The sequence below is a fragment of the Gracilinanus agilis genome, chromosome 4, assembly GCF_016433145.1.
Source record: "Gracilinanus agilis isolate LMUSP501 chromosome 4, AgileGrace, whole genome shotgun sequence".
In the NCBI taxonomy this organism is placed as follows: domain Eukaryota; kingdom Metazoa; phylum Chordata; class Mammalia; order Didelphimorphia; family Didelphidae; genus Gracilinanus; species Gracilinanus agilis.
The window spans coordinates 110,710,919-110,722,999 of NC_058133.1; positions in this window are offsets into that span (position 1 = coordinate 110,710,919).

A 12,081-nucleotide genomic window follows, 5' to 3' on the forward strand; every position below is an offset into this window, starting at 1 on the left:
TAGGATGACGATTTAAGTAAGGAGATGGGAAGGGTTATCCTACTGCAATGAAGGCCCAGTTGAGATTATGTAATATAAATGTGCAGTAGACCCACTCAGTATGGTCCAATGGTTTTCTCCAACTTCATTTAGAGGGTTATAAATGGGAGCAAAGATGGTGGAAGTAATCCAGGGGTAGGGCTTGACGGGACATGATAGTAACAGGATAAGGGGACGAGGGACTTTTGAACTAGTTCATTAAGGGGTCAAGATGGGGAAAGGAGAAAAGTATATCCAGAGTAGGGGTGATAGTCTGCGAAAGAACTCAGGGGTGGGAGGACTGGAGGTCACAGTGAGGTCATAGAAGAAAAGATAGAACGATAAAAGATTATGACTGAATAAAGGAATTTGGGAGTTCAGGAACATGAAAGTGGAATATTTGTGGTGATGGCAAGATCAAGGGCATGACCATTTCTGAATCTAGCTGAGGTGGAGCGGAGGAATAGGTCATAGGAAATGAATAACTTGGGACTGGGGAGTTAGAGAGTCTGAGGGAGCGTTTCTATGCATGTTGAAGTCCCCTGCCATGAAGGCAGGAGTCAGGGATGGAGAGAAAGAATGTGAGCCGGGCGCTAACGACATTGAAGAACTAAGGAGAACTTCCTGGTGGGAAGGGTGAAGAGATAATAGCTACTGGACGCGTGATTTGGACAATCAATTCGGATCAATGAACTTCAAAGGAAGAGGAATTCCTCAGTGATAGAGGCAACATGAGAGTGTGAAAGGGGCAATGGGGAGCAAGGAATATTCCACTTTCCCCACCATGCCCAGTAAGTTGGGGCCAGGAGTCTGTCAGCTCTGCATATGAGCTGAGTGTTAAATTTTTAGTGTGAGCATTTACACCTTCAGAATTGGCAAAGGCTACACGACAGGGTTTGGGTTATTACTTTGTCGATGTTCCTGTGGTTTAGACTTAAGGAAGAGATGGAAAAGATGCCAGTATAGATTAAACTTAAAAGTGTATTATCGAGTCCTTTTTTTATTTTCAGAGAGTCAATTGCTAAACATTTGCCAGCATAGCCTTGCTTGTGGTTATAAATAAAATGGAAACCACTGCTAGGAAGGGTATCTAGGGATATCAGGGCATCTGGAGGAAGCCAAATACCATTGAGAATCAGAATCTGAAGGGAGTAAGAAAGGAAAAGCCTTAAGATGATATCAAAGTTTGTAAACTATGGATCAGACATTCCAGAGAGTACAGTGGAAGGGGCATGAATGATCTGGAATGGGATAGTTGGGATTAGAGCTGAGGGGGGTGGCTGTAAGGGGGTGAACAGTTTGGGAATGGGAGTGGGGTACAATGGCAATAATAGGTTCTGAATCACTTTAGATGGGGAGAGTGTGACAAATTGGAAGTTTCTAACGATTGAGGAATAAGTCTAAGAAGGGGTGTCAGTGGCTGGAGAGAGCGCTGTTAAAGGAGACAGATGATGAAGCTCTTCAACCCTCTCTCTTCTATCCCCAAAGTCTAACCTTGTGGCAGATATCCTGCGAATGCCAGAATACCTGACTCCCATGAGGTAAGAGCAGGTGAAGTCTAGCCTTTATTGTCGTTTCTATCAACAAACACCCATCTATTTCTGATTCTAAACCATTTGGCAACTCCTAGGTCTTTGATGGTAACAGCTTTCTGCTTCAGAGGTTCTACAGCTTTGGTGCTGAAGAGGGTGGAGCTGTGACATCGGCAAAGGCAGTTGATGCCAAAAGAATTGCTTCCCCCAAAATGGCTGCAGGTCTGGGGTTGATAGCTGGGTTGGTGGGTAGAACCTATGACATGAGAGTCCCTGCCGTCTTTGGTGCTTAAGAGGACTCTGTTAAGACTATCTCCAGCAGGATCTGAGAAATGGCAATGGTCTAGGTCTGTATTGGTAAACCTATACAGAGCCTGCCAGAGGGGGCTGCTCCCTTTCCCCTCGACTAAGGGTCTCATTTCTCACATGACTTGCCCCTCTGCCCAGTAGCCCAATGGGAACACTTCCTCCCTCCCCTGTCTGGGGTAAGGGGAGGGGGGCAGCTCACATGCCTCATGAGGGTTGTAGTTTGGGCACTCAGTCTCTAAAAGGTTTGCCATCACTGGTCTAGGTGATGGTGGTTTGACTTGTCTGACCCATTCTGCCTGCTGTTTCTCCCCCACAATGCCTTGCTATTTCAGCTGGGTTGGCTTAGTGATGGTTGTGGGGATCCCCTTCTCCTTGGTGTTTGCTCCTCTAGATGGGGTTGTGGGGAACAGGTTCTTGTTCACTCATTTCAGTCATGTCAGGTTCTTTATGACCCCATTGGAGGTTTTCATGGCAAAGATACTGGAGTATTTGCCATTTCCTTCTCCAGCTCATTTTACAAATGAGGAATCTGAGACAAACAAGGTTAAGTGACTTGCCTAGGGTCACACAGCTAATCAGTGTCTGAGGATGTATTTGAACTCAGGTCTTCCAGCTTCCAAGTCCAGTACTCTATCTATCATGCCATCTAGCTGTCTTGGGAGCTAAATTGGGAGTTGGCTGAATGCTCTGGTGGGGCAGAGCTATTCCTACAGCTTGGGTTTCCCTGCCTGTCTGTGGCAGTTGATGACTGGCGTTGGTGGTTTCAGAAAAGGCAGGTCTAGTCTCCAAAAGAGCTACTCCCCTTGGGGCAGCTAAGTAGCACAGTGGATAGAACACCATACCTGGAGTTGGGAGGTCCTAGGTTCAAATGTGACCTCAGATACTTCCTAGCTGTATGACCTTGGGAAAGTCACTTAATCCCAGTTGCCTAGCTCTTGCCAGTCTTCTGTCTTAGAACTGATATAAGGTAAGATATGAATTTGATGTAGAAGGTGAGGATTTTTTTTTAAAGAGTTGCTCTCCTCAATGATTGCTGCATCAGAGATGGCATCTAGAAACAGATCCTGTGATTTGGAAGGAGCACAGCAAGTACACAAGAGTGCAGGTCTTTTTTTCTTTCTCAATGGCATGGATCCTGAGAGGAGTCAAGGTGAGAGCAGATGTTACCTCCTGTCTCTTCCTCAGGATACCTTGATGCTTCAGATAGGCTGGCTTGCAACGTTGGCTATAGGTTGAATTAGATATCTCCCAAAGTCTCTATAAGTTGGGATATTCTTTTTTAAAAAAAACCCTTACCTTCCATCTTAGAAGCAATACTGTGTATTAGTTCTAAGGCAGAAGAGCAGGAGGGCTAGGCAGTGGGGTGGTGGTGGTGGTAAGTGACTTGCCCAGGATCACACAGCTAGGAAGTATCTGAGGCTACATTTGAACCCAGGACCTCCCATCTCTGGGCCTGGCTCTCAATCCACTGAGCCACCCAGCTGCCCCTGGAATATTCTTATATAAAATGATGTTGGCATATAAGGGGCAATGATCTCACCCTTATATCTCTAGCTTCTTTCTGTCTTCTGGTCTCATTTATCTTGAGAATGTCCACACGTGCATGATTCAGTGACTCCAGGAATGTGTCAGCTCCTCGATCGTCAGACAAAGATCATGCATTATGAATTCAAGCAGTTGGATTAATATTTGCCCATAAATTGTGTGAGTCTTAGCTCCTTCCACCTCCCTTTCCACGACTCCATCACTAAAACTGGAGAATCGGAAGGGGTTATCCCAAACGGAGAAGCACTGGGTATTTGTATCTGATTGGGGAGAGGCAGTGTGGCTTAATGGGTAGGAATCTAACTCAGAGTCAACCAATGGCCAGAGTCACTGGAAGCCCTGGGCCCAAGTCTAGCCTCTCACACACACTGGTTGTGTGACTGGGCACATCACTGTTGGTGATGTAGGCAATGCTCTAAGACTCTAAATCTCAGTCACCAACCCATGATTGCAGAGGACCGTTGTGGAAGCATACTAGCCTTCTCCTGTCAGCGTGGTGGACTCAAGCCACAGAATGAGATCTATTGTTGGACAGGGCCGTGAGGAATTCATTTTGCTTAACAATGCATATTTTGTTATAAGTATTTTGTTTTTCTTTTTTCCTTTCTCAGTGGCACGGGAAAATGGGAGAGGCAGCTAGATGTACAGTGCATCAGGGCAAAAGTCAGGAAGACTCATATTCATGAGTTCAAATCCAGCCTCAGATACCTATTAGCTGTGTGACCCTGGCCAAGTCACTTAACTGTTTATTTCAATTTCCTTATCTGCAAAATGAACTGGAGAAGGAAATGGTAGACGATTCCAGTATTTCTGCCAAGAAACCCCCCCCAAATAGGGTCAGTAAGAGTGTCAGACGCAACTGAAATAATAGAACAACATTCCTGACTCCAAGCCCAGTGTTCTATCCACCACGCAACCTGGCTACATCTCATAAGGGCAGGAGAGGCAGGTGGTTGGCTTCCTAGTCCTTTGCAGCACAGTTACTTCTGAATGGCAGGTTTCTCACTGCTGAAGTTCAGACTGAAGCTGCTGTCGCCCCAGTGACCTTGAAGGGACTCCCTGAAGCTATAGCTACTGTCAGACATCTCATATTTGGTCTTAATGAGATCGGGTCGGACTCTCAGTGAAAGTTCAGATAACCTTAAAAGGGCTAACATGGGGGGAGGCTGGGTGGCTCAATGGATGGAGAACAAGGCCTGGAGATGGGAGGTCCTGGGTTCAGATCTGGCCTCAGATACTTTCTAGCTGTGTGACTCTGGACAAGTCACTCATCCCCCAGTGCCTAGCCCTTACTGCTCGACTGCCTTGGAACCAATACACAGTATTAAGTCTAAGACAGAAGGTAAAAGGGTTTAAAAAGAAAGTCAAATGTAATGTTTAGTAAGTGAAATGGCCAAGTCTCTGGGATTTCAGGAGCAAAGCTTCCAGCTGGGAAAGGGCTTCTCTGTCCTACCACCTCACTGCCCCCAACAACTTACTTTTTCAGGGGTTCAGCAACTGTCGCTGCTGAAGAGGCTGGAGGTGTAACACCATCAAAGGCAGTGTGGGAGTACTTGAGCTCCACACAGCTATGAAATGTCTGAGATCAAATTTGAACCCAGGTCCTTCTGACTCCAGACTTGGCTCTCTATCCTCTGTGCTACCTAGCTGCCCCAAGGGGAGCTCCTCTTGTGGAACCCAGATGTGTCTTCCGTGGAACAGCCAACACCAATCACCACGTACCACAGACAGGCAGAGAAACCCAAGTCCTCAAGAAGAGCCCTGCTCCCAGAGCATTCACCCTTCTCTCAATCTGCTGATGGGGCAGCGAGGTGGCATAGTGGATGGAACACCAAGCCTGGAGTCAAGAGGCACTGGGTTCAAATCTGACCTCAGGTACTTCTTAGCTGTGTGACCCTGGGCAAGTCACCTAACCCTCATTGCCTAGCCCTTACCACTTTTCTGCATTAGAAGCAAATCATGGTATTGATTCTAAGACAGAAAGAAGGTAAGGAAAAAAAAAGAAGGAAGAAAGCTGTTACCATCCAAGGTGCATGGCCCTTTTAAGCTCACATAGAATGACAGCATGATTAATAGGATAAAGAAGCCCTTACCCAACTGTGAGCTTTGCTCCTGAAATGTCAGGGGCTTGGCCATTTCACTTCCTAAACATCTATATGTAGTTTTCTTTTTAAACCCTTGCCTTCTGTCTTAGAATCAATACTGTGTATTGGTTCCAAAGCAGAAGAGAGGAAAAGGCCAGGCAATGGGGGTTAAGGGACTTGCCCAGGGTCACACAGCTAGGAAGTATTTAAAGCCAGATTTGAACCCAGAACCTCCTGTCTTTAGGTCTCGCTCTCAATCCACTGGGCCACCTTGCTGCTCTGGGATCTATATCTTCTAAGCAGCATTACAGATTATTTTATGGTTGACCTCTTTTCTCTGCAGCATCCAAAGTGCCCTTGATGAAACATCTCCTAACTGGAATCTATCGAGGAGCAGCCCAGCATGATTGGAGCTGGTCCAGCAGGCCTTCTTGTTTAGCTCTCAGCTTCTGGCTCTTCATCAGAGGCAGCAGCACTGCCCCTCTCCCTGGAGCTGCCCACCTCCCCAGCTTGGGACTAGGAAGAGAATAAAAGAGTGGGGAGGGACTTCTGTGACTTCACGGGCTCCCTTCTCCTGGTGTCCCGCTTATGTCTCCTCTGCATTCCATGGCTTCCTGCCCCTGTGGTGGGGTCAGGAGCTGAGCTGGAATGCAGGGAGCCTCAGCCTAGAGTTCTCCCTTTCTAGCCAAGAGAGGAAAGTTGATGCAAATCCGGATGGAATATTTTACTTTTTCCAACTTGGAAAGAAGAAAGAAGAAAAATAACCCTAATCGTGAATTCAACAGAAGAAGCTTAGAATGATCAATCCCAAAATTGAGGCCAGGATAGAGAAGGCATCACTGAACTCCTAAAAATAAATACTTGCTCTCATGACATAGTGGAAGGAGAAAAGATATTAGAGTTGGAGGCTTGAATCCTGGCCATTGCTCCATTGTGTAACCTTGGACAAGTCACTTCACTATAGACCTGTGTTTCCTCCTCTGTAAAATGAAAACATCAAGCTTATTCTGGGTACTCCAATGTAAATCTCTTGTCCTTAGCTGATAGGTGCCTACTTGGTCAGTCCTCTCTGTTGCCAGGGAGGCCAGGAAGCCAAAAATGCTGAGGTTTAGAGGCCTGACCCAAGTGAATATAGAAAGCCCAAATAACAAAAGGAAGAAGAAAATGCCATCATTTTGGCCAACAACTTGAGCCAGAATGGCACTTGGCAGTGTGCATTCTGCTCTAGAAAACCATTTCCAGGGCTAATTGTGACTTGGAACCCAGCATCCTTGAAAGCAGCGTAAAAGCCACTGAACTAGTGTCCTGCTGGAGTAGCTCCCATCAAGCCCTGACTTCTCTCTTTTTTGGCCTCTCAGGTTTGCCTGAAGCCCTGGACCAGGCATTCCCCTCAAGCCCCAAAGACACACATTCAAATCAGAGTGGTAGAGGGATAGAACTACCTACTCCAGATCCTGCTCCTTCAATAGAGAACATTTACAGAGAAAGATCAAAGACTTTCCCTTCCTTCATTTCTTCATACCTTCTGGCTGCCTAGTGAAGATTAGTAACTTGGGTTCCTTTTAATGTTTCATCTACGTGGCCCTTCTTACACCACTAAAGTTTGCAAATTGGTTAAATTTGAATGAGCATTGATTGAGTGCCTACTATGTGTCCGGGCAGTGTACCAGGCAAAGGGGATACAACACAAAAACAAAATAGTCCTGCCCTCAAGGACCTTATATTCCAGTAGATGATCTTTGTAAATTGTGGTGGCCCAAAGAATCCATTACCCTTTGGGCCAACCAGCTGCTGGTGATGAGTCTCTCTCTAGAGCAGTGATGGCTAACCTTTTGATTTTTTAAATTATATTTTAATTTTAATTTTTAATATTTCCCCATAGTTACATATTTCATGTTCTTTCTCTCTCCCCAAACTCCCCTAGGCCCCCCCCCCCAGCTGATGCACAATTCCACTGGGTTTTACATGTATCATTGATTAAGACCTAATTCCATATTATTGACAGTTGGACCAGAGTTATCGTTTAGTGTCTACATCCCCAATAATATCCCCTATAAAAAGCAGTTGTTTTTCCTCTGTGTTTCTCCTCCCACAGTTCTTCCTCTTAATGTGAATAGTTTTCTTTCTCATAAGTCCCTCAGCCTTGCTCTAGATTCTTGCATTGCTGCTAGTAGAGAAGTCTGTTATGTTCGATTGTACCATAGTATATCCGTCTCTGAGTATAAGATTCTCCTGGTTCTGCTCCTTTCACTCTGCATAAATTCCTGGAGGTTGTTCCAGTTCACATGGAATTCCTCTAGTTTATTATTCCTTTGAGCACAATAGTATTCCATCACCAGCATATACCACAATTTGTTCAGCCATTCCCCAATTGAAGGACATTCTCTCATTTTCCAATTTTTTGCCACCACAAAGAGCATGGCTATAAATATTTTTGTACAAGTCTTTTTCCTTATTATCTCTTTGGGGTATAATCCAATCAGTGCTATGGCTGGATCAAAAGGCAGATAGTCTTTTAAAGCCCTTTGAGCATAGTTCCAAATTGGATGGCTAACCTTTTAGAGGAATGGGTGATATAATAAATGTCCTAAGGCATGTGTGGAGAGGGGGAGGGGAAAAGCCATACCCCACATCCCTCTGGCTTTCTAGTAACAAACCATGGCGAACTCTGTGCTGAGGCAATGGTGTACTTACCCACAGAGAGGGCTCTGAGTGCTCCCTCTGGCACACAAGCCATAGGTTCGCCACTACAGCTCTAGAGTAATTCCTTAGCCAAGTTAGACAGCCTGTAAATTTGCTAGATTACATACAGCAGAATAAAAGCTCACTGAGGGCTGGGGCTGTTTCATTTTTGCTTTTTTACTCCCATGTCTAGTCCATAAGAGGCACCTCAATAAATGATTATTCACTTGAATCTAGAGGTAATGAAAAGAGTACCAACTCTGAAGTGAGAGACAAGAGTTCGAAACCTGCATTCATTCCTTACGACCTGTGCCAGTCTGGACAAATCACTTAACCTCTCTCCATTTCCTCAACTGTGAAATGAGAAGGTTTGGATGATATGGCCTCTAAGGTCCTTTATGATCCTTCAGTCATGTAGGCTTATTCTCAGTTGACAGTCCCACAGTTACTGAGTCTAAACCCAAAAGCTTTTCCAGTTAAGTGAGACCTGCCAAGGCTTCTACTCCAGAACCAGAACTTTTCAGAACCTTGCCTCACCTCTACCTACACCTAGGTGAGGCATCAGAGTAAGCCTTGAGGGAGTTAGTTACTCAGTTTGCTGAGGCTCAGTTACAGGGAATCTTCTCTGTATGAGAGAAAGGGAAAATTCAGTCTTTCTGCTGTAGAAGTGCTAATTTTGCCAAGGATATGGGGAGTTTTTCACAAGTTGGCGTGGATCCCCAAGAGTTCTAGTGGCATATCTCAGTTTTTCATCCTCTGCTACAAAGAGTTGTGTAAATCAAAGTCACTGGGAATCTCCAGTGACCTTGGGGATTTACAGGCTGCTTAAAAATGCCTGAAAGTAAAACCAAAACATAACGCTTCTCTGCTACAGACTCTTCTTAGGGCAACAATGTGTCCCTTCTCTCCCACTCTGCTATGTATCTGATGAGTGACCCAAGGTAAATCACTGGGCCTCAGTTTCCTTATTTATAAAATAAAGGGAATTAGACTAGATGGCCTTCCAGGTCCCTTTCAGTTCTAGAACTATGACACTCTTGGATGCTTCCTTATAATTTCCTTCAGGATTTCAGTCATGGAGGAAGTGGTTGGGGGTGGGGGGAAATCCCCCAGACAGCTGCATCATCAGAGTCCCTGACCCTCTCTGATGACACCCCCCTCAAAAAGCATTCCCTTCCAGCACATATACAGAGGCAAAATCTCCTTCCCCTTTCACCCCCATAATATTTTTAGCAGGTCCTGCTTTGAGTGAGTCACAAGCAGAAAAAAAAAGTCTACAGTTTAGGGCCAAGAAGTTTTGATAATATGGAGAGAAACTCTCAGCTAAGGATGCTAATGCCAACAGGTCTTATAGCTTGAATGAATGGTCAAAAGGTAATTTAGCTAAAATAAAAGGCCCAGACAGCAGATACAAAGACTTGGCCCCTTTCCCTCTAGTTGCTGTTCAGTCATGTCTGACTCTTCCTGACCCCATTTGGGGTTTTCTTAGCAGAGGTATTAGAATGATTTGCTATTTCCTTCTCTAGCTCATTTTATAGATAAGGAAACTGAGGCAGAGTTAAATGATTTATCTAGGGTCACACAGCTAATAAGTGTCTCGGGTCATTTTTTTGGTAAAGAAAGGGAACATATCTATTTTTTAAAGTTGAATCTTCATCATTTAACATTTTCTCCATTACTTTATTAAGAATAGACAATGAGCAAAACAATAAAGTCCTGCATTTGCAGAATGGTCACATTGGCATCATCATTGGTCACACTGGAAATTTAACAATCATAGGACCAGTAACTATTTCCAGTGCACACCCAGGGGTTGTCCAAAGTTTTGTCCTAGTCCTTTTTGTTTTTCTTCCTCACTATTATTTTGCTTGGTGATTTACATCAGCATCCATGAATTCAATTATCTTCTTCATGAGGATGATTCTCAGATTTGTTTGTCTGTCCTAACTGCTCTCCTGACCTCTAGTCTTATATTTCCAATTGATTATTAGAGATCACATACTGGATCTCTGACTCTAGGCTGGGCACTCTATCCACTCTGCCACCTAGCTACCTTACCCTAGTTAATACTTTATATGGGAGGGGGCAGCTAGATGGCTCTAGGAGTAGATAGAAAGCCAGGCCTAGACACTTCTTAGCTGTGTGACCCTAGGCAAGTCACTTAACTCCCACTGCCTAGCCCTTACCACTCTTATGCCTTAGAACCAATATATATATATAGTATTGATTCTAAGACAGAAGGTAAGAAATTTTAAAAGGAAAAAAAAAGAAATGTGGGATCTGGGATTTGGCCCTTAGAATACACTTTGGTTTTACTTGAAATTGGGGGTGGGGTCATTATGGTAGGGAAATTTATCTCGAATTACAAATATGTGCTCAGGTAAAACCCAGTGGAATTGTGCCTTGCTACAGGAGGAGGGGAGTTTGGGGGAGAGGGAAAGAATATGAAACATGTAACTATGAGAAAATATTCAAAATAAAAAAAAAACAAACCAAAAAACCAAATATGTGCTCAGGTGTGTGTGTGAGGTATAGCATCAATGGGCTACATCCTCTCTCCCCAGGGAAGGAATCAGGTCCTAGTAGATTAGGGTCCTGTTTGGGGAACAGGCAGGATAGAGATGGTTTCCAGTCACTGACCTCATTGCTTTGACTTATGTCCCACATAACCTTCTAGTCAACTTGATAAATGTTTAAAATCTGCTACACTGAGCTATTTTATCTCAAATTTTTGTCTCCGTTCCCATTCCGGAAGAGTAGAGTTCGGGAGAAGAGGCACTTCCTGAAGGAGCAGCCTCTTTCTTCAGAAATGCTCAGAACCACCCCTGACTGGGGTATCCATTCAGACAATTGCAGGGGGTGGGGGCAGTACCAAATGAAGACTTTTTAAGGCTTAAATCATTCACACTATTCTCTGATTCCCAAGGTCAATGGAGACTTTGTTCTGTCACTCCTACAATATTTTAATCCTCAATTTCCCCCAAGGGATTCATCACACTGGATTGACAAAACAAACATGAACACTTCAGAAGAGGAGAAAAAAAATAAAAGGATTCAGGGCACTGGCTGTGATTTTCTGGGCCTCCTTCTCTAATTCATACCTCACAAAGCAACCAAAATAATAATAGCTGGCATTTATGCATCATGGTGAGTTAAAGTCTGCAAAGCCCTTTGTGTCCTTTGTTTCATGTAATCCTTATAGCAATTCCAGTGAGGTAGGTGCTATTGTTATCCCCATTTTATGGAGGAGAAAACTGAGGCATAGAGAGGGTAAACAAATTGTTAGACATCCAATTAGGGTCTGAGGTAGGATTTAAATCTAGGTCTGTTTCCAAATCTTGCATACTTGTATCCTGAAGCAAGGGTCTGACCATTTCATTGCCCCCATGGAAAACTTTCAGTTCTTAGGAGGAGAGAGATGGGACCCATGATTTCATTGGTATAGGGAACATCCAGATGATCAGTACTTTCTCTCTAAGTAAAGTTGCCCAGAGTCCTAGTATATTAAATGGCTTGTCCATACATTAAATGTATTTAAATGTAATTAAATATAGACAGTAAGTGGCAGACAGGTCTTCCTGGTTTCAAGATCTGTCCTCTATTCACTATGACAAGCTGCCACAGTTCCCATTACCCATAGAAAATTCTAGGGGAAAACAATCTCCTCATCCTGGGCCACCACAATCTGGCTCATTTCCACTTCTTTTTTCCAGATTCATTTCACATTATGCACTCAGTCTTCCAGCCAAAGTGAAATACCAGCTCTTCCCTGAGCCTGAGATTCCATTTTCTTCTTCCCTGTACTTATATAAACCATCCTGATATTTGGAATGCACTCCATCCTCATCTTTGCCTTTGGGATTCTTCTCTTTTTCCTTCCTTCCTTCCTTCCTTCCTTCCTTCCTTCCTTC